The 22999-nt window shown below is 49.1% G+C and overlaps 1 long non-coding RNA gene and 1 other non-coding gene across 2 annotated transcripts; one reads left to right on the top strand and one right to left on the bottom strand.

Annotated features, from left to right (window-relative positions):
- The first annotated feature begins 6747 nt into the window (after positions 1-6747).
- On the top strand, positions 6748-6939 carry LOC112060432 (U2 spliceosomal RNA). Its single transcript, XR_002889743.2, has one exon. It is a non-coding gene; the product is annotated as a U2 spliceosomal RNA (small nuclear RNA).
- Positions 6940-11673: 4734 nt separating this feature from the next.
- Positions 11674-18113, bottom strand: LOC122173691 (uncharacterized). Its single transcript, XR_010589089.1, has 3 exons — positions 17077-18113; positions 12256-12501; positions 11674-11835 (listed from the first exon to the last, which is right to left on the bottom strand). It is a non-coding gene; the product is annotated as an uncharacterized LOC122173691 (long non-coding RNA).
- Between the last annotated feature and the right edge of the window lie 4886 nt (positions 18114-22999).

Raw genomic sequence — 22999 nt, 5'->3', positions numbered from 1 at the left:
TTGGGCTCTGCACCATTTCGGGGGGGAGGAAGGGGAAGGAAATTCTGCACATAATATTAATTTCTGAGCAATTCTGCATCGCGAAGTGGTGCAGAATTCCCCTAGGAGTAAAAGTTAACAGATCAAAATGCAGTTTGGGAAGGACACTGAGGATGTGTTCAAGCTTTGTGGGTCATCCAAAAATGAAGGTACCCAAAAATAAGTGGACACTTGGCAGAACTACCCAGCTGCCCTAAAATATTATTGGCCAACACGAACTCAAATTGCAGGGTCAAGGCCAATTAGAATTTAACTCCTCATCCTTTGAATTCAACTGTTGGCAATTCTGCCAAGAGTCCACTTATTTTTGGGTACCTTCATTTTTTGGATCCCCAACTTCTGAGAATTTTGTCCAGATTTCCCTTTTTTTGAGGTTTTGCTTTTTTATATAAAGTGCCTGGATTGAAGTTCAACAGCTGTAGATATTACCTAGGGTTACCATACGTCCTCTTTTTCCCGGACATGTCCGGCTTTTCAGCAAACAAACCCCCGTCCGGGGGGAATTGCTGAAAAGCCACACATGTCCGGGAAAATGGCCGGCACTTCCTCTCCCCCTGTGGCTCTGCTCCACTCCTCCTCTCTCAGATTTACAGAGCCAAGCTGCCCGAGCAAGCGCTACTGGCTTCAGGCAGCAACCCCCCCCCGCCTCCGGACCCCGAGCCCCCAGCCAGGCACTTCTCCTACCCGGCTCCAACTGAGCTGCTCCCACGGTGCAGGGTCCGGAGGCAGGGGGGAGGCTGCCTGAAGCCGGTAACGCTGGCTCCTGCAGCTCTGCTCTGTAAGTCTGAGGGGGCGGAGCCGAGCAGCTCGGCTGGAGCTGGGGAAGGGACGTGTCCAGCCAGCTCTGGGTCCTGAGGTAGGGGAGGGCTGCCAGAAGCCAGCAGCTCGGCTCTTACAGTCTGAGCTGGCAGGAGCAGCTCAGCTGGAGCCCAGGTAGGAGAAGTGCCTGAAGCCAGTAGCACTAGGGCAGCTTGGCTCTTAAACAGAGCCGAAGAGTCAGGGAGCAGCAGCAGTCGCCAGAGCCTGCTCTAAGGTAAGCCAGGGATGCCAGCAAAGCTGGGAGTACCATGCACCGCTGATTGCACAGGTGGGGGGCAGCGCTGGGGGAGCTGCTCCGGGGAGTCGCCAAAAAGCACTGACTGTGGTGGGGGAGGAGGGGAGGGCAGTGTGAAAAAGGCAGGAGTGTGCAGAGGGATCAGAGCTCTGGCTGCGATGGGCATCGGGCTGCCTTGCCTGCAAGTGGATCAGAGCTCCTGGGGCTGGGGTGTGCTGTATGGCACTCAGCTCCCCATTTGTGATGAGACACAGCAGTGTGGTGGATCACTGCGAAATACCTGCCCAATCAGAGCTGCGGGGGCAGGGCTTGCAGGGGCTGGCTCCGACAGCTCCCATTGGAGCTTTTCCCAGCCAATGGGAGCCTCTGAGCTTGGCTTGTGGCGGGCCCAGCACGTGGAGACCCTGGCTGCCCCTGATCCTAGGAGCAAACACAATGCCAAAACGAAAATACAAAGTTCACTACATATAAAGAATTACGTTTTAGAATTAAAGAATTAAATAGCTCAAAATGTCCGGGATTTTACCGGGCAGGGAGGAGAACTGGGTGCTCCAAGGCATCTGGGGAGCTGGGAAACAGAACAGTGTGAGCTGCGTGTCCTGACCGCTCCCAAAAACTGAGCGCCGGGGCAGATCCTCCACTGAGCAGCTTCATTAAAGTCATGGGAGTCTATACTAGCGGAGTGCCTGACTTTAGAATTGGTGCAGCTGTTTCGTGTGGCTGGGAGGGAGGAGGGGGAATGTGGGGTGCTCAGGGGAGGGGGCGGAGACTTTGGGGAAGGGGTTGGAATGGGGGCAGGGAAGGGGCGGAGTTGGGCGGGGCCGGGGGTGGGGAAAGGGGTGGGACCGGGGGAGGGGAAGGGGCGGAGTTGGGGCGGGGCCGGGGCCCCATGGAGTGTCCTCTTTTTTCAATGTTCAAATATGGTAACCCTATATTACCTGAAAGCATTTTTAAAAACAAGATCTGATTGTCAGTGCTCTGCTCCAGGCCCGATCTCAATCAAGATTTGCGGTCCTATAATTCTATGAACCTTATAATTCTATGAATGTTTCCCATCTTCCAAGCAATATTCTGTTAAAAAAAAAAACAGGGCATATTTTTGGTGGTTCACTTTTCTGATGTTGGTGTTTAAATATCCTCTTTCTTGTAGATACTTAGGCATGTGGGTAACTTTAAAACTCAATGGCCTAGATACTCATGTGTCTAAGTGTTTATTGTGCTGTCGCCCTAAAGTTGACATGGTCCACAAGCTTGTGTCTTTGTTTAGGGTTTGTTTGTTTAGGGTTTGTGCCTCTGTGCATGTGCAGTAATCAGCTGCTGACTTTATTTTTTTTTCCAGACAATAAAACAAAAGTTCTCTTTAGTGTGCACATCAGCTGACATCAGCTAATTTGACACAGTGTCAAGCACTACTGTTTTTGCAAAGTACTGAAGCAAGTTAATATAATGACAACCTGATTAGAGTACCACTGAGACATTTCCAATGACGGCTGTACAGTTGGGAAAGGGTGGGGAAAAGCGTGTCAGAGGGGTTTGAGAGCCAAAGGGAGAAAGTCAGGCTTGTCTACACTACAGACCTTACAGCAGCACACCGTGCCGCAGTGTAGCTTTCTCCCATCGGCATAATTAAACCACCCCCAATGAGCGGCAGTAGCTATGCCGGCGAGAGAGCATCTCCCACCAACACAGCGCTGTCCACACCGTTGCAAAAGTTTTATTCACAAAAGTGCTAGTGTAGACATATCCTCATTAAAATGCAACCCAAACTCTGTTTCAATTACTTTAATGTGTGACTTGTATCTGCCTTTTACACATTAAGAGTTCAGTACTAAAGTACTGGTTTTGCTTATTTATGTATTCCTCTAGTGCCTACGAGCCCTAGTCAGGAACGAGGACCCCACTGTGCTAGGTGCTGTTCCAACACAGAACAAAAAGACAGTCCCTGCTAGGGTGACCAGATGTCCTGATTTTACGGGGACAGTCCCGATATTTGGGGCTTTGTCTTATGTAGGTGCCTATTAACCCCCACCCCCGTCCCGATTTTTCACACTTGCTGTCTGGTCACCCTAGCCCTGCACAGAGGGCTTACATACGAATCAGGTTTGACACTCCCTCAGTAATATCCTGCTAATTATTTGCAGAATGAACATCATCCCTCAGCTGTGTGTAGAGCGAAGAAAAATAATCGTTCAGAGACTCCCATCCTCCCTTGTGCTGCTTACACCAAAACACAAACATTTCTTTCTTTCTCTTTTCTCTTTCTCTAACTTGTCTCTCTTCTGTGTTGGGCCTACAGACTTGTGTGAGTCAGGTGTACAGGCTCAAGCACTTGAGTAGGGTAAATATCAGTGCTTAATTTGTGCCAGGGCTGAGCCCCAGGACCTCTAGGCTTGGCAGTTCATAGTTCTGGCACTTCTGGGCTTGCTGCATCAGTTATGAATGTTAAAAAAAAATTTGCTTGATCCCCGGCACCTCTTTCATTACAAATTAAGTACTGTTTAAGATCTTCCTTCCTTGATGAAGGAAAGACAATCCTGTGTGCTGTAGGGGGAGCGAGCAGGGCACCAAGTGTAAACTTGCAACGATAGGGTTAGCAACACTAGCATAGCTAGTGGGGTGCAGGGGAAGCAGCCGCTTCCCCTCATCACATTTTTCAAAAGCGGCGCCTAAAAGGGCCCCGCAGCTGTCCACCCCTCCCCTAGCTCACTTCCCCCTCCCTCCTCCCCTCCCCTGAACGTTCTGCCCCCTTGCTCCTCCCCCTCCCCTGCTTCCCACGAATCACATGTTCGCGGGAAGTCTGAAAACAAGCAGGGGCAGGCCGGCAGCAGCAGGTAAGCTGGGGCTGTGGGGGGGAGGAGGAACGCGAGAAGGAGGGCTACGGGGAGGTGTGGCGCGGCACGGCACAGTCCGGCCGGCTCCCTCTGGCCCCGGCCAAGCGGCTCCGGCCGGCCCCAGCGGCCCCGGCCCGCTCCCGGCCCCGGCGGCTCTGGCCCGGCTCGGCCCCGGCCCCGGCCCGAGTGGCGCCGGCCGAGCACCCCCGGCAGCTCCGGCTCCAGCCCGGCTCGACGCGGGCCCCGCGGCAATGGCCCAGTCCCGGCACTGGCGGCCCCAGCCCAGCGCCAGCCCGCTTCCAGCCCTGGCGGCTCCGGCCGAGCTCGGCCCTGGCCCAGCGGTGCCGGCCGAGCACCCCCAGCGGCTCTGGCCCCAGCAGGTCCGGCCCAGTCCCGGCCCTGGTGGCTCTGGCCGAGCGCACCAGCCCAGTCCCGGCCCCGGCAGTTCCGGCCTGGCTCGGCGCCGGCCCCGGCCCCAGCCCCATCAGCTCCGGCCCGGCTCGGCGCTAGCCCCGCAGCAGCAGCCCGGTCCCGGCCCTGGTGGCTGCGGCCGAGCACGCCAGCCCAGTGCCGGCCCCAGCCCTGGCAGCTCCGGCCGAGTGCGCCGGCCCCGGTCCCGGCCCTGGCCGAGCTGCGCCAGTCGAGCAGCGCCGGCCGAGCACCCCCGGTCCCAGCGGCTCCGGCCCAGCTCGGGCCCCAGGGCGGTGGCCCTGGTTCCCGGAACACAGCCGGAGCCGTGCAGCTTTCCCCCCACCTCTGCCATGAGGAGCCCTCCGGCCTCCCCGAAGGCTGTGCCTGCTGCTCCACCGGGGGGAGCCGCCAGCCCCAGCTAGCCCTCGCCGCCAGCCCATCCCCAGCCCCCTCCCCCCGGACCGAGCCCCTCCAAGGGGGGGGCGCGGTGCGGCCGGAGGAGCCAGTGGGGGGGAGCGCTGAGCGGCCGGAGGAGGAGCCAATGAGGGGCGTGGCCAGAGGAGGAGCTAAGGGGGGCGCTTTTTTTAGGTTTGCTCCCCCTGCACTTAGGACCTGGCTACGCCACTGGTTAACAACCCGATGTCCTCAGCACGTTGCAGCGAAGGGGCTGGCTTCATGCAAATAGAGAGTATCTTTCAGGGAGAGAAACGAGTGACAAGGCAACAGCTAACAAGCTTGAGGAATGTATTAGTTTTGAACCTGAATTTTCAGGCAGGAGGCGGTTTGCTTTGAATGGTGAAAATGGAGCAATTAGGTGAAGGAAGTATGATTAGATTAGAAGTTGTCAAAGAATTGCTATGGCATTAGTGGCTCGCTGGTATGTGTCACTGTCACGTAGAGAGCTGTAGGAATGGGAGGTCTGCATAATATTTCAACATAAAGTATCGCTTCTCAGCCTTTTGGCTGATGGGTGAAAACATTATCTGTTCTTATCAGTTTAATAACCTGTGCGACGTGATGGTGATGACCCACGCCTTCTGCCTCCTGATGAGCCCAGACCCGACGGTGAGGAGCATCGCACAGGAAGCCGTACGAGCCGTGGTCTGGAAACGCATCGCCAGGTCCCCCTCCGAGCAGGACATCGCCACTTACCTCAGTGGCTCCCTGGAGGCTGAGTTTGGGAGAGAAGGGGGAGACCTATCCTCTCTCTGGTCCCGCGCCTGCAACGCCTCAAGATGCCTGGGTAAGAGGATCGGCTGCTGCTGGAAGTGGTGCGAGGAGCGCCGGGAGCTGGGAATACTGGTACCATGCTTAAAGACCCCAGACCACACCATCGTCACCCCGACCGCCACAGCTATGCTGGAAAAGACCCTGAAGGACACCATCCGCTGCCACTAGGCCGAGAACCTCAAGTGGAAGCTGGACAAGGGCAAGGTGTTCGAGGTGTCCAGCAAGTGGGATGCCAGCAAACACTTCCTCCCCAGGGGCAGCTTCACCAGGTTCACCAACTGGCGGTTCGTCCACAGGGCCCGACTCAACTGCATTCCCCTCAACGGAGCCATCCGCCACGGCAACCGAGACAAGCGCTGCAGGAAGTGCAGCTATGCAAACGAGACCCTGCCCCACATCCTGTGTGGATGCAAACAGCACTCCGGAGCCTGGCGGTACCGCCACAATGCCATCCAGAACAGGCTGGTGAAAGCCATCCCGCTGTCCCTGGGGAAGATCACCCTCGACTCCGCAATCCCCGGGACAGACAGCAGACTGCGACCCAACATCGTCGTGACAGATGCAGAAAAGAAGAAGGTCCTCATCGTAGACATCACGGTGCCTTTTGAAAACCAGTCACCGGCCCTCCACGAGGCCTGAGCACGGAAGGCATCGAAGTACACCCTGAGATCCTGAGAGACCAGGGCTACGAGGTCCAGATACACGCCCTGATTGTGGGAGCCCTGGGCTCGTGGGACCCCCACAACAAGCTGGTTCTGGGAGCGTGCGGAGTCGGTCGACGCTACGCCCGGCTCATGAGACAGCTCATGGTGTCTGACACCATCAGGTGGTCCAGAGACGTTTATATGGAATACATCACAGGACACGGTCAATACCACATTGAGTAACTGAGACCGCTGACCAGGGAAATAACCTACTTCCTTCCCTGACGGACCAGGGACGAACCCCACCCATGTACGTATCCGCTACACCGATACTGACTTGGACTCCTTATACAATCCATGGGTGGCATACCTGAACCCACCTATCCACTGACACTTTAAAAACCCTTGCACCCCAATCTGAGTCTATGCAGGTTATGCAAAATGTATGTATCTTTTCATCCTTGCAAATGTTACCTGTAACCCCCCATAACCCAAGCCTGACCCAGATGGACAATACCTTGCCTCTTAACTCGTGTATATTTCATTTTAAACATTAACTTTAATTAAAAAAATTAAATCTGTTCTTATCAGTTTAATATCTGATATGTTCTCTATCTGAGGACTATATATTAAATGGATTTTTGGAACAGGGAGATGGAATAGGCGCTTGTTCCATCCACTCCATGCATCAACCTGGTATTGCAGTACCTCCAGGAACGGTGCACCTCCCCTTTGGGAGACTATTGTGGTTCAAAAATAGAATCAGTTGAACTCTTTTTCTTTTAAACTGGTCTTTATAACAGTTTTATTCTCAAATATTCAATATTTTGGTTTATTTATTAAGAATTGTTACTTTAAGTTTCTGTTGTAATTTTGTGAGTCTATAGATGTGAGCTTTTTGTGTTACTAGAGAATTATTTAAAAACCTGGGTGTGAGTACTTTTACCTGGGAGGAGATCTATCAGGGATACTTATTTTGTATAACATTGAAGCTCACGTGTATACAAATAACTGCATTAATTATACAGACAGGTTGTATTCTTCTCCCCACCCAACAGATGGTCTATGTATTTTGGTTTGTAAGCTCAAGCGAAGCCACCAAGTGTTGTACTGCACCCAGCACACAGGGGCCCCAATCCTCTGTAATACAAGTTCAAAACACTAATATTTAACTTCTGGTTCTTACAATGTGGCTTGGGACAGGACACTTCAGGTGGCTGCCTGTTTCAAATTCCTCTGCAGAGTGAAGATTAAGCTATTTACCTCCTCTCCAAGGAGCTTTGTGAGGAGTGTACATTATGCAGTGTTTGTGACATGCTTTACAGCTGTGACGTGCTCAGTGTTACTCTTCTGTGAAAGGTTTCAGAGGGGTAGCCCTGTTAGTCTGTATCAACAAAAACAACGAGGCGTCAACGAGAAACTGCAGAGCTGCAATTAATTTGCAAACTTTACACCATCAAATTAGGCCTGAATAAAGACTGGGAGTGGCTGGGTCACTACAAAAAGTAATTTTCCCTCTGTTGATACTCACACCTGCTTGTCAACTGTTGGGAATGGGCCACATCCACCCTGATTGAATTGGCCTCGTTAGCACTGACCCCCTCACTTGGTAAGGCAACTCCCATCTTTTCATGTGCTGAATATTTATACCTGCCTACTGTATTTTTTACTCCATGCATCTGATGAAGTGGGGTATAGCCCATGAAAGCTTATGCCCAAATAAATGTGTTAGTCTCTAAAGTGCCACAAGGACTCCTCATTGTTTCTTCTGTGAAAGGCTGTTTTGTGGCGATTGATTTATCCCAGGCAGGTGCTCACACTTACAGCGCTGCAGCATTTAGTGAAGACACTACCTATGCCACTGAAAGAGCTTCTCCCGTCAGCGTAGGTGCTGCCCCTCCCCGAGAACCAGTAGCTATGTCCGTAGGAGAAACCAGTCTAGCCCGGGAGCTAGGTCGATATAATGTGTCACTCAGGGAATGCATTTTATGCCAACATAAGTTGGTAGCGTAGACCAGGACTCAGTGAGAGAGTTGCTTCCCCCGCCCTTGCAGTTATTTGTTTTTCCACCAAGCTGTGAAATCACAACCAGCAGGTGGCACCAGAGCTCCACCACAACCAAGGGTACAGAGAGGAAGGCACTCAGATACCACAGAATACGCTCGGAGGAGAAAGTCTGGGACAGGCACCTTAACACACTCAAAACTGCCTTCACCAAAGTGGGACATCCACCAGAGAAGTAGATTGCATCATGGAATGGGGCACTCAAATACACCAAGGAAACGTGCTTCAATACAGAAATAAAATCCCCACCGACCGCACACCCTTAGTTGTCACCTACTACCCTACACTGCAACCCATATGGGATATCAAACAACTAAAATGCATACTTGATAGGAACCACATCCTGAAAGAAATCTTTCCTGAACCCCCACTTCTGGCCTTCAGAAACAACCCCTAATCTCTCCAAGCTTATCATCAGAAGCAAGCCCCCCACAGACCAGGACACACCAACAGTAGCGTAGCTGGGGGGGGGGGGGTGCAGGGGAAGCAGCGGCTTCCCCTCAGCACATTTTCCAAAAGCGGCGCCTTAGTCAGGGGTTACCATGGCACCAGCGGGCGGGGCCCACGCTCTGCTCTGAAGCTTGGCCTGCCGGGCCGGCGCTGGGCTCCTGCAGGCAAAGGGGGGTAGCACGGCCGGAGGAGCCATTGGGGGGGGCGGCGGGCGCGTCCGGAGGAGCGAGGGGGCCGGCTCCTCGGCCATCACGCCCCACGCTCAGCATGGCCCCAACATCGCCGTGGCCGCCTGCGGCGGCTCAGGGCTCAGCGGCCAAGCACTCCCCACCCCTTGCTAATGCGGCAACAGCAGCATCTCTCGGCAGCGGCTCGTGGCCCATTATACAGGCAGGGGAGTGGGCGGTAGGGTAGGGACCGACTGTCCGCTCCCTGCTCATGTCACATCCGAGACTCCAGCCCGCTGCATGCGGGGATCGCCCCAGAGCAGGGGTGCGAAGCAGTTACAGTGCGGCCCTGCCCTTCGGGCTGCCCCCGTGACCCCACTCCCCTACACCATGCCCCTCCTCGCCGGTTTGCTTGGCCCCTCACCCCCGTGCAGACCCTCTAGCTGCCGCAGGGCTAGCTCCAGGCACCAGCTTACCAAGCAGGTGCTTGGGGCAGCCACTTCGGAGAGGGGTGGCACGTCCAGCTGTTCGGCGGCAATTCGGTGGACGGTCCCTCACTCCTGCTCGGAGCGAAGGACCTCCCGCTGAATTGCCGCTGGGGAAGTTTAGGCTTGAAATTAGACGAAGGTTTCTGACCGTCAGAGGGGTGAAATATTGGAACGGCCTTCCGAGGGAAACGGTGGGGGCGAGGGACCTGTCTGGTTTTAAGATTAAGTTAGACAAGTTTATGGAGGGAATGGTTTAATGGTAAAACATATTAGCTGAGGAATACCAAGCAATGGTAGGTAAACAGTATAATGGCTAACAAGGGTCAGGCTGGAGACTCTTGCCTACATGCTCGGGGTCTTACTGATCGCCATATTTGGGGTCGGGAAGGAATTTTCCTCCAGGGTAGATTGGCTGAGGCCCTGGAGGTTTTTCACCTTCCTCCGCAGCATGGGTCAGGGATCGCTAGCAGGAGGGTTCTCTGCCAATTGAAGTCACTAAGACACAGGATTTGGGGACTTCATCAGCAGAGTCAAGGAAAGGGTAGGGACGGTTTTGTGGCCTGCAGCATGCAGGGGGTCAGACCAGATGATCATAATGGTCCCTTCTGACCTTAAAGTCTATGAGTCTATGAGATCGCGATCGCCATCACGGCTTTTTTGTTGTTGTTGTTGTTGTTTGACTGCTTGGGGCGGCCAAAACCCTGGAGCCGGCCCTGAGCTGCCGGTTACATTCCAACCGCCTGGAGCTTCCCGCGCACCTCTCCCCTCCCCATCCCGTGGCGGCTGCCTGGCGCGGTGTCATGGCTTCCTCCGAGGTTGCTCGGCAGCTGGTGAGTCCCACACCGAGGCGTGTGAAACTTTCTCACCCCTTCTCCCCCCCCCCCGACTGCATCCTAAAAACTTCCTCGGCCAGGCCGCACTGCACCCGGCCCCCGCCCCCCGGACCAAGCCCCTCCGAGGGGGGGTGCAGCATGGCCGCAGCGCAGCGTGGCCGGAGGAGCCGAGGGGTGGGGCGCAGCGCGGCCGAAGGAGCCAGCCAAGGGGGTGGCGCGGAGCAACCAGAGGAGGAGCCAAAGGGGGGTGTGGCCAGAGGAGGAGCCAAGGGGGGCGCCTTTTTTATGTTTGCTCCCCCTGCACCTAGAACCTGGCTATGCCACTGCACACCAACTCACAGTGGCACCAGACCCTGCCAGAACAACCAATGCAAAACCTGCAGACACATCTCCACTGCTACAATGATCAACACACCTTTCAAATCCATGGGTCCTACACATGCCAATCGCACCACATGGATAACTGCATCCAGTGCACTAAATGCCCCAATAACAACTATGTGGGTGAAACCAGAGAATCACTATGCTCACAAATGAACAGGAAAATGATAAGATAAGGCCACCACATCATCTGTGGGTGAGCACTTCCCACAGAGCAATCACTCTTGTATGTGATCTATCAGCCCTTGCCCTCAAAGGAAACCTGCATAACACTTTCAAAAAGACAGGCCTGGGAGTTTAAATTCATAACTTTGCTAGACACTAAAAATCCTGGACTGAATAAAGATACTGGGTTTATGGTTTATTTACAACAATCTGTAAACCACTAACAACCTCCCTCAACTGCTTTCCCCTCCGCCCCTTTACTTTCTTCCCTGTGACTGGAGGAGTGTTAACAGGCCACTTCACTTTGAATGGTCCCTTGAAATGTGTTAACTACGCTAAACAATCTATTTCACCTAATACTTAGCAAGCAGTGAAACTCTGAGGTTTTGTTTACACTGGAACTTGTCTTTCAGGGGTGTTAAAAAACAAACAACAACAATAGCACACACACACACACACACACACACACACACACTCCTTTTAGTGGCAGGGCTGTAGTAGATTTTTCACATCCCTGAGCGACACAGTTATACCAATATAAGTCTGTAGTGTACACCTGGCCTTACTCTTGTTTACTTTTGCTAATGTGACTCACACGAAATACACTGTTGGCACTAACCATTTATTCTTGGCACACTTCTCTCTGCCCACCCCTCCCCCCAAAAAGGAAACCTAAATCACCCAAAAGAAGGGGTAAAATTAGCCATAAATGAGACAGACACACATGAGCTTAACAAACAGTATACACATCTCACCAGCTACAGCCAGAATATTCTCCCTTTCCACACATCTCTGTGGGGACTCACCATCTTTCAGAGCTCCTGCCTCTACTCCCCTGCTGCCAAAGACTGAATTACCTCAGCCATAGGGAGAAACCCAACTTAAATAGTGCCCCAGGCGCCTCCCCTTTCCTCACCATCTCTTGGGAGGCCACAACAGCTGTAAAATAGAGGTAGCAGGGACGTAGCAGCTCATTTCCAGGACAACACCAATAGAAGGAGGAACTGTTAAGCAGAACAGGTCTTGGCTGTGGATCTGAAGACTCGGGATTTCAATCATACTCATGATCCATGTGAGACTGAAAAAATATGCACATGTAGAAAAGTTAGTGGGAGGGCCCTGCTGTAACTGCTGGCTTCATTTTAAGTAGGAGAAAAGGACGGTCTAGTAGGTAGGATACTGAACTGAGCCTGGGAAGTCATGGGTTCTATTCCTAACTCAACCACAAAGGCCCAGATCTGTCCTCAAAGGTATTTAGATGCTTAACTCACACTGATTTCAATGGGAGTTAAGTGCCTAAATACCTTCTTAAGAATCTGGACCAAGTTTCCTAGGTGACCCTGGGCTAGTAATTTAATTTCCCAGGCCCCCTATCAACTAAGAATAACACGTCCCTACTTCACACGCATTGCACAGGTAGAATCCCTTAATAATCACGAGGTGCACAGAGACTGCAATGATGGGGGCCAGAGAAGTACCTAGGCTGATTGAAATTTACCTGGATTCCTTATGCCAGTCCCAGGGTTACAGACAACCCAGGATCTGTGATCAGGTAACAGGGTTTATTTCCTTATTCGCCGTCACATCTGAAGGAAAACAGAGCGAATTCTGAGCCCCTCAAGTCACACCGGAGTCAAGTCCGGCCTCACCGATCTCTACATGGAACCGCTGCAGCTGCGCCGCGGCAGCACTTCAGCTGGCCACTCAGCACAGCCCTCTCTGTAGCTGCAGTCTCTCCCTGGCCCTGAGAAGAAGGAGTTGGTTTGGTGCTGCTGGTACTACCAGAGAAAGCGGTGGGTTGTGGGGGTGGGTGGAGACCACGAAGCAGTTCAGGGAAGGAGCTGAGAGGGTAGAGCCCAGAACTGCTGAGCTGAGGGTCCCTGGACTGGAACCCAGAGAAGAAGGTGGGCCTGGGTTCCCCTACCAGCCACTGAGGGTGTGGCATAGAACTGAGGCAGTGAATGGGAAGACTGCCTAGGACTACTGATGGACTATACCCTGGAAGAGGGGGGAACTACCCTAGAGTGACCACGAGTAGGTGCCAGAGTAGCAGGGAGTGGTGTACCCTGTGACAATGTAATACACTTACAGGTAATTCACATGCTGCTTGACTTAAACTGGATTTTACTATTGGCTAAAGTTCTTCACCTCTTTAATGTTAGTTTTCCTCAAGTAGATTGACTGCTGGATTAGTGGCTTGGAGGCAGCAGGTTGCAGGCCCTTGTTCTGCCAGATGCTGTGTGAATATTCTGTTTTGAAAGGAGGTGGGTAATAACTGGACATTTTGCTTACCCTTGTTGGTTGATCTATATGGTGCTAGTCACATTTTCCATACAGGCTAACTGCCCAATTGAAATATTCACTTCAAAAATGTCACCAGGGTGATCAGAATAAAATGAGGCATGGAAACACTAGCATCTTGTACCCACTAATCCCCTCTGCTGTTCAGTGATAGAACTGAATATTGTGACAGTCAGCAGTGACACCCCCCCCCCCCCGCAACAGCTAGCAGCCTTTATGTCAACCATCAGAGGGATAGCCGTGTTAGTCTGAATCTGTAAAAAGCAACAGAGGGTCCTGTGGCACCTTTAAGACTAACAGAAGTATTGGGAGCATAAGCTTTCGTGGGTAAGAACCTCACTTCGTCAGATACAAGTGACTTGCATCTGAAGAAGTGAGGTTCTTACCCACGAAAGCTTATGCTCCCAATACTTCTGTTAGTCTTAAAGGTGCCACAGGACCCTATGTCAACCAGTGACCATTAGAGGGAAGCAGACATCTCAAGTACACAGTAGCCTGAACTTTTCAACTGTTTTCCCTTTCAAGGCCTTAAGGTAGTTGGAGCTGGTCCCAAGCCGGTTTTCACTGACCAGATAGCAGAAGCACGGGTCTCGCAACCACCAATCAAGTGTTAACACGGCAAGGGCCTTTGTCTGAATGTGTATAAAGGATCTGTAAAATGCGTGTAAGACAAAGTTTTTGTACTAAGGTACAAAACTCTCTTTTCTTCTGCAAAATAAAGCAACTCTTCCTTATCCCTGTCTGGCTGTTATTGGCTCTCAGCTAGGTGGACCCAATATTTCGGTGACAATATCCTGACCTATGTGCGTATCCATGTGTATGCACACACAGGTACTTCATAGCTGAGGTGCTGGTGCTGGATGAGACCTTGTGCTAAATCCTTGCAGGCACAAAAATGAAAGAGGGAGATAAACAATTATTCCCAGTTACACCATGCAGAAGCCTCCAGTTGTTCCTGGCCTACAGTGCTTTATCTACTTCTGAACATAATGACTCCTTGTCCAGTCATTTTTGCTGTGGCTCACTCTTCAGGAGGCTGAATCATAGGTTGGGAAGGGACTTCGAGAGGTCATCTAATCCATTTCCTGCACTCCTGGCAGGACTATGTATTGTCTAGATGAGTGGTTCTCAAACTTTTGTACTGGTGACCCCTTTCACATAGCAAGCCTCTGAGTGTGACCCTTCCCCACCTTCCCCTCCCCCCCCAAATTAAAACCACTTTTTAATATATTTAACACCATTATAAATGCAAGAGGCAAAGCGGGTCTGGGGTGGAGGCTGACAGCTCACGACCGCCATTGTAATAACCTCACAACCCCTGAGGGGTCCCAACCCCCAGTTTGAGAACCCCTGGTGTAGACCATCACTGAGAGATGTTTGTCTAACCTGCCCTTAAAAATCTCCAATGGTGGAGATTCCACAACCTCGCTAGGCAATTTATTCCAGTGCCTAACCACCCTGACAGGAAGTTTTGCCTAATGTCCAAGCTAAGCTGTCCTTGATGCAATTTAAGCCCAATGTTTCTTGTCCTATCCTCAGAGGTTAAGGAGAACAATTTTTCTCACTCCTCCTTGTAACAACCTTTTATGTACTTGAAAACTGTTATCTTGTCTCCTCTCAGTCTTCTCTTTTCCAGACAATTTTTTCAATCTTCTCACGTAGGTCATGTTTTCTAGACCATTAATCATTTTTGTTGCTCTTCCCTGGACATTCTCTAATTTGTCCATATCTCCCTAAATGGTACTGGTACTGGACTGGACACAATACTCCCGTTGAGGCTTAATTAGAAGGAGTAGCTTTCTCCACCTTCTGAAATAAAAAAAAGTCTCCAATACATTCCAAGAACTTTTTGGATAATCTGTGCTCTGCTATATTTTCCCAATAGATGTCTGGGTAGTTGAAGTCCCCCATCACCACCAAGTACTGTGCTTTGGATGATGCTGTTGTGGGTTTTTTTTTTTTTTTAAACCTCATCCACCTCTTCTTCCTGGTTAGGTGGTCTGTAGTAGACATCACCCTTATTTTTTACTCCTTTTATCCTTACCCACAGACTTTCAACAAGTCTGTCTCCTATTTCCTCAGTCCAAGTGTATACATTTTTAATATATAAGGCAACACCTCCTCCCTTTCTTCCCTGCCTGTCCATCCTGAGCAAGCTGTACCCTTCTATACCAATATTCCAGTCATGCATATTAGCCCACCAAGTCTCTGTGATGCCAACTATGTCATAGTTGTGTTTTGTTAACTAGCATTTCAAGTTCTTTCTGCTTATTCCATGTATTTCTCGTATTAGTATACAGACACCTCAGTTACCGATTTGATTCCTCTGCCCCCTCCCCTGTGTTCTCTCTTGTCTCTCCCTTATCCCTGATAAAACGGTCCCTGCTCCCCCCAGATACTGACCCTTCTCCCATGTCTCCATGTTTTTGACTTACCTGTGGGCTTTTGTCACCTTCCCCCATCGAACCTAGTTTAAAGCCCTCCTCACTAGGTTAGTCAATCTGTATCCACATGTGCTCTTTCCCTTCCTCAATTGGGGAACCCCATCTCTGCTCAACACTCCTTCTTCATGGAACAGCATCCCATGGTCAAGGAAGCCAAAGCCCTCCTGGTGACACAATCCTCATACTAGGCATTCACCTCCAGGATGCATCTCTCTGCTTGGGCCCCTACCTTTGACTGGAAGGATCAAAGAGACCACCTCCTATGCCCCCAACTCCTTCACACTTACTCCCAGATCTCTGTAGTCATTTCTGATCTGCTCAGGATCATACCTCACAATATTGTTACTGCCCACATGGATGAGGAGCATGGGGTAATAGTCAGAGGGCTGGATGATCCTCGAGAATCCCTCCGTAATGTCTCGGACACGGGCCCCTGGCAGGCAGCATACCTTCTGGGATGCCATTTCAGGCTGACAGATGCCTCTGTCCCCCTCTGAAGAGAGTCACCAACCACCACTACCATACGTTTCTTCCTTGGACTGGTGCATGAGATCCTCCTAATCTTGGGGGTACATGGCTTCTCCTTCTCCTACGTGCTTCTTGAGAGAATCCACCAGCAGACACCTTTCACACTGGATGGTGTCTCCAGCCTGGCATTCTGAGAGTGGGAAATGCAGGCCACAGTCTCTGCAAATCCAACAAGGATCTGGGTAGAGGGATCCATGGTTAGGTTCTCTGGATATAGGTGCAGGTGGAGGAGACAGGAGCAGTGTTGGCACTGGTGATGCGGCCTTTCCTAACCATAGTGATTTATATTATGATTCCCTCCTTAAAAACTCCCTTGTTTGGTCGCTTAGAATCTGGCTTTTAAGGCCTTCTCGCCTAGGTCAGCCCTACCCCCTCATTAATCACACAGGGAGAGGGTGATAACTGGGCCGATTGACTGAGGCAGATCAAAGATGATCAAGGATGATCCAGGGAACAAAGGCTCAAACAGTCCCCAAACACACAAATCCAACTGACCCTGTGTCAAGGTTCCCTCCCTACTCTGAACTCTGGGGTACAGATGTGGGGACCCACATGAAAGACCCCCCTAAGCTTATATTCTACCAGCTTAGGTTAAAACTTCCCCAAGGCACAAATTCCTTTCCTTGTCCTTGGACAGTATTGCTGCCACCACCAAGTGATTTACACAAAAATTCAGAGAAAGGTCACTTGGAATCCCTGTCCCCCCCAAAATATTCCCCCCCTTTCCTGGGGAAGCTTGAGAATAATATACCCAATTGGTTAGCAATGTGAGCATAAACCGGACCCTTTGTCTCAGGACACTGAAAATCAATCAGGTTCTTAAAAGAAGAACTTTATGATAAAGAAAAAAAGTAAAAGACTCACACCTGCAAAATCAGGATGGAAGGTAACTTTAGAGGGTAATAAAAAGATTTAAAACACAGAGGATTCCACCCCTGGGCTCAGCTTCACAGTTACAAAAACAGGAATAAAACTACCTTTGTAGCATAGGAAAATTCACAAGCCAAAACCAAAGCTAACCTAATGCATTTCTTTGCCCTACTTACATTTTTTTGTAATTTTAGATGGATCATTCCAGGTATATTTTCAGGAGATGTTGTACCTGCTTGGTCTCTCCCTCCGTCTGGATAGAGAACAACAAAGAGAGAGCACAAACAAAACCTCCCCCCCCAGATTTGAAAGTATATTCTTTCCTCATTGGTCCTTCTGGTCAGGTGCCAACTAGGTTATTTGAGCTTCTTAACCCCTTACAGATAAAACGATTCAGTACAGCTGCCAAGGAGGGATTTTATGCTACTCATTTCTCTATATTTATGACACCCTGTAACTTTAAATAACCTGAAAGAGAAAGAAAAGCACAAACAGCCAAACAAATCCACTCACCCCAAGATTAGTACTCACACCTTGTTCGTTCAGCAGGGGGACCTCCGTCTCTCCCTCTCAAACTCCTCTGTTTGCTAGTTCCCCTTGGTCACTTTTTAAAAAATTGAAAATTGAGTCTAGGAGAAAGAAACTAGCGAGCAAGGAAGATGAAAGAGGGGGGAAAAAGCTGTGGATACTGTACAGTTTAACAGAAATAACTAGACCTTAGTGGGATAACATTGCCCCTTTTAAAACAAAACACCTTGTTTGTTTGTTTTTTAAATGCATTGCAGTAGTGTCTAGAAGCCAAACAAGTTCAGACCCATGGAGCTAGGCAGTGAACAAAGATATACAGAACCTGGTGATTTCCTTACATGAGAATGTGTAACACTACAGCATGAAAGCTGACTTAATAGGGAAAATATACATACAATACTGTTAAGCAGTTAAAATGACTATTTTCAATTCAGTGCTCATAGTCTAACATATACAGAGGGTAATAATCCCTCTGTATAGCAATCATGTGACCAATGGGTGCAGTTCTGTTGTAGAAATACATAATAGGTGAAGACATTTTTTTACAATATAATACCATATCTGCCTGTTGATCCTGTCAGTTATCACAAGCTGGGCAAACTTGTTCTTGGTCAGTCCTTGGATGGGAGCCCTCCAAAGGTGCTGTGAGAAGTGGTGCCTGTGTCCATTGGCTTGAAGGAATAATGAAACTGTGAAGAGATTTGTGCATCAAGTGAATCCACAATTCATTATCTTCCCCAGTCTGACTAGTTTTCCCTATAACTGGCTTGTATAGATGCTAAGTAGGTGGGCATTGGTGGGACCATAGAATCATAGAATCATAGAAGATTAGGGTTGGAAGGGACCTCAGGAGGTCATCTAGTCCAACCCCCTGCTCAAAGCAGGACCAATCCCCAACTAAATCATCCCAGCCAGGACTTTGTCAAGCCTGACCTTAAAAACCTCTAAGGATGAAGATTCCACCACCTCCCTAGATAACCCATTCCAGTGCTTCACCACCCGCCTAGTGAAATAGTGTTTCCTAATATCCAACCTAAACCTCCCCCACTGCAACTTGAGACCATTACTCCTTGTTCTGTCATCTGCCACCACTGAGAACAGCCGAGCTCCATTCTCTTTGGAACCCCGCTTCAGGTAGTTGAAAGCAGCTATCAAATCCTCTCTCATTCTTCTCTTCTGCAGACTAAATAATCCCAGTTCCCTCAGCCTTTCCTCGTAAGTCATGTGCTCCAGCCCCCAATCATTTTTGTTGCCCTCCACTGGACTCTTTCCAATTTTTCCACATCCTTCTTGTAGTGTGGGGCCCAAAACTGGACACAATACTCCAGATGAGGCCTCACCAATGTCGAATAGAGGGGAATGATTACGTCCCTTGATCTGCTGGCAATGCTCCTACTTATACAGCCCAAAATGCCGTTAGCCTTCTTGGCAACAAGGGCACACTGTTGACTCATCTCCAGCTTCTCGTCCACTGTAATCCCCAGGTCCCTTTCTGCAGAACTGCTACTTAGCCAGGCGGTCCTCAGCCTATAGCAGTGCATGGGATTCTTCTATTCTAAGTGTAGGACTCTGCACTTGTCCTTGAATCTCATCAGATTTCTTTTGTCTACTGGACCCTATCCCTGCTCCCCCACCAGGAGAGCTGTACAGGAACCCGCATGATGCCACAGGAGTCCCCCCGCTGGCCTGTTCAGTATCTGATACAACATCCTGCAGCAGGAAGTTGCACAGGTAGCTGGAATCACAGGCAGGTCTGAGTCTCCAAGCTTGGGCTTTTGCAATTCCCTTCCCATGCTGCACCGACAAAGCACTGGGCCTTCCCACCCGCCAAGGGAGCACTGCATCCGTCCAGCATGCAGCTACGCTCCACCAGAGCAGTGCCAACCAGTCACACGGCCATGGCTGGAGAGGATACATGCTCTTGGTCATATAACACCACACAGTGTTAGGCGACACCACTTGTCCAACAGCAAGAGGAAAGAGGTAATGCATGATTGTGTGTAGTAATGTCCCAGTTCTACTCAGTTAGCAGCCAGCACCAACCATATTGTGTTATTCAGGAGATGTGGTTTTTTGATGGTGGTTATACTAGACAAAGATGACCCTTGCTCCTCCAAGATTTGATTGAAGAAAAAATGATCCAGAGCCTAAAATGTTTGAACCGACAATACCAATTATGGCTAACACAAAAGAGACTTAAATTGTTTCTATCGATCCATCTTTCAGAGGGAGTATCTACATATTTCTACAGAACCGTAGGTGTGACTAGTACTTTAGAGCTAGCACTGAAAGAAAAGGCAAATGAGGTGTAGAGAGGATTCTACAGAACAGACACCTGTTGCTGCATACTTACAGTAGCTTGTCCCCATTTTGCTTGTTTTATTTGTATGTATTTATGTGGTCAGTTAACATGTAAGAGTATTCCAGGCACTGGAGAAGGAAGAGGTTGGCAGTAAAAAGCTAGCCAAACCAGCAGTTGTAAGGAAGGATCTGAAGGGGAGGGAGATGATCTGGTGTGCAGGAGGGTGAAGGTTGTTCCAGATGTAAGGGGTAGTGTGAAGAGCCATGGGAGAGACCAGAGGTTTACTAAGGTAAGAGGAATTTGCAAAGCACAGGTCACAAAGGGGGTGTGTGCATAGAAGGGTTGAGATGTGGGCTGGGGTGGAGCTGTACATAGCCTTGAGGTATAGCTAGACAGGAAGTGATTTAAGCGATTAGAGTAGGGGGGTGATGGTGTAGTCAGTATACTGGGGAAGGAAGATCAGTTTAGCTGTAGCATTTGGAATGGATTACAATTGAGTGGTGGGGAAGCAGGAGAGGAGGAGCTTCCATTACTCCATATAAGAGAGAACCATAGCAGGAACTGTTCTGGCAGAATGGGTTAAATTTAAAGGTGAGGCTTGATGTAGCCACCCCCGCCCCAGCCAACTCTATTCTCTGTAATTTGGTTGCACTGGTCATGACAATAAGGTTTGTTCCATGTTTACTTCAGCTCCTGTAGATGAGGTAGCTTTATATACTGTATATAAATGTAATTGATGTTGACTCCATTAAAAGGCCTCTCCTAATATGTAATTATGTGTTGTTTGTGTGGTTAGGAATGTGCCTAAAATGAGAAGTATAGTGTGTGTGATGGGGAATGATTATTAATGGGAAAGGGAAGGAAGGAAGGAAAATAACTTGATCACCTCCTTCCCTCTCAATATTTTATTCATAAAATAGTTTTAGCATGTTTAAAACTTCATGAAAGTTCTCTAACAGGCAAGTTCTTTGTACACCATGTGACTTTAGGTGCAATTGTGCAACACAACCATTCATTGTGAGGCCTGTGTGTTTATCCAGAATATGTATGCCCTGGCTAGCTTCATAAATAAAATGTTTAGAACAAATAGCAGAAACATAAAAGGAAGCTAATATGCAAACACTTTGAATTATGTAAAGTAATTCAAAATTGGATAAGCCATGTGATTCAATACCACTCATCATTTGTAGCATTCTTACAGTGTATAAGATCAACTGACAAGTAAAGACAGTTCTGCTTCCTCCTTTAGCCTCCCAGAAAACGTTGCTTTTTCAGAAACATTATTAAGGGGCTGGAAGACATGTCTCCACATTGTTCAATAAAGACTGTTCTACACACAAACATTAGCAGACTCAGGGTTCTGGTGTTGTAGCATTTGGCCTTCAAGACCAGCAGTACTCCAGGCTCTGATTCCTCCAGTAGAGCTGGATGCCTACAGAGGGGTGTGTGCATGTGTTTGTGTGTTTTGGGGGGGCTGCCTGGATGCCTGTGTAGGTGTTGGGGGGGAGGGGCACCTCACCTGAACAATGAGTCCCAGGGATTTGGTGGGTCTTTCCAGTCCCCCAGCTGGTGGGAGTGGATGTCAGGGCTACTCTTGACATGTATGTGGAGAATACTTTAAAGGTGTGTGTGTTGCATATTCTGATATCAGGAAGAGCTATTGCAGTTGAAACAGATTCCCCATTATTGCTAAAACAAAAGGTACTGTGTATCACACTCAAAATTGGTGAATGCTCCGTATCCAGAAGTTATTGGGATATGGTAAAGTGAGCCTGTGCCAGAAGTTCATTCCAAATGAGGAATTTTCCCTAATGGACATGGCTGTCAGCAAAGATGACAAGAAGTTAGCCAACAAACTAGGACATCTGGTCTAGCAAGGGTCTAATGATCAAAACAACTCATTCCTGAAATCAACACCTGGACTGTAAATTACAGGACCCTTCAATTCTTATTTGGAACCTTTTGGTGTATTTTTACAGTTTACTGGGAAGGGGAGGGGGGAGAGAGAGAGAAGGGCGGGGCTTTTCTGATAAAATTCCAGCAGTTCTTTACTATGTCTTGAGTCTGACCAGGGCTGCCCAGAGGATTCAGGGGACCTGGGGCAAAGCAATTTTGGGGGCCCCTTCCATAAAAAAAAGTTGCAATACTATAGAATACTATATTCTTGTGGGGGCCCCTGTGGGGCCCAGGGCCTGGGGCAAATTGCCTCACTTGCCCACTCCCCCTCTGGGCGGCCCTGAGTCTGACACAATTCTTCAAGTGTGCTTCAACTGAAATACCTACCTGAACATCAGAAAGTCCTAGTGAAATACCCATCTGATCCTCAGGCTGAATGAAATAGCCAGCTGATCTTGATTACAGCCCTAACTTTGATCCTAATATAGCTATTCAAACTGATCTTTGTTTGGACAAGAATTTCAGATCAGGCTGAATTTTATGAACTAAGTGGGTGGAGAGACTTAAAATTCAGTTTTACTGAAATTAGTAAATCCAGTGTCACTTGTACTGTTTTGAAGGCCCAGGCTGTGAGACCACACTCAGATGCTGAGGCAGGAGTGCTAATAATCTGCTGAAAACTTCTGAGATTGTCTTTGAAAGACATGATTTTAGTAAATATCTTTAATCTTCGTTCAGTATGGTTGGAAAGTCACACAAAGGTAATTGAGAAGTAGTTTACAGTTAACCTTCTCTACAAAGAAAAAGATGCAGTAGCTGGAAGGCAGCCATACTTCACAGCATGTTAATTTTGTCATTTTGTTTTAGGCTGCACAACAAAGACAGTAGAGAAATCCCAAAATGTTAACATGGATTTGTTGTGACTTTTATAAGATAGAGGCTGTATGTGTGTGTATTTTTTGGGGCATCAGATAATATGTCCAGCTGCATGGGTATAACCGGTAAGAAACAGCTATGCCTAAAAGTGATTTAATAGAGAGACACACCAAGGTAGAACCAGACTTTACTAGTGATTTTCTCAGCATCTAAAAAAGTTGGATCACAGCTGACAATAAGCATTTCTCCACATTCTAATTCTTCTATATTCAGATAAGAGATAGCAAGACTTTGCAATAGTGTCATCTAGTGACTTCCAGTAGTGCTATGTAGTCTATTGCTTGTTGTGGCAGTACCATAAACTGTAAATTGGAATGAAGTATGTAAACGGTACATCAGAACACTGTAATTTCCTTGAAAACACCACTTTGAGAATCTTAATATAACAGTTTTGAAAAATTATCCTGCTTTAGACACGTTTCCTTCGTTCACGTGAT

Source organism: Chrysemys picta, chromosome 7, assembly GCF_011386835.1.
Source record: "Chrysemys picta bellii isolate R12L10 chromosome 7, ASM1138683v2, whole genome shotgun sequence".
Taxonomy (NCBI): domain Eukaryota; kingdom Metazoa; phylum Chordata; order Testudines; family Emydidae; genus Chrysemys; species Chrysemys picta.
This window is presented reverse-complemented; position numbering and strand designations above follow the sequence as displayed.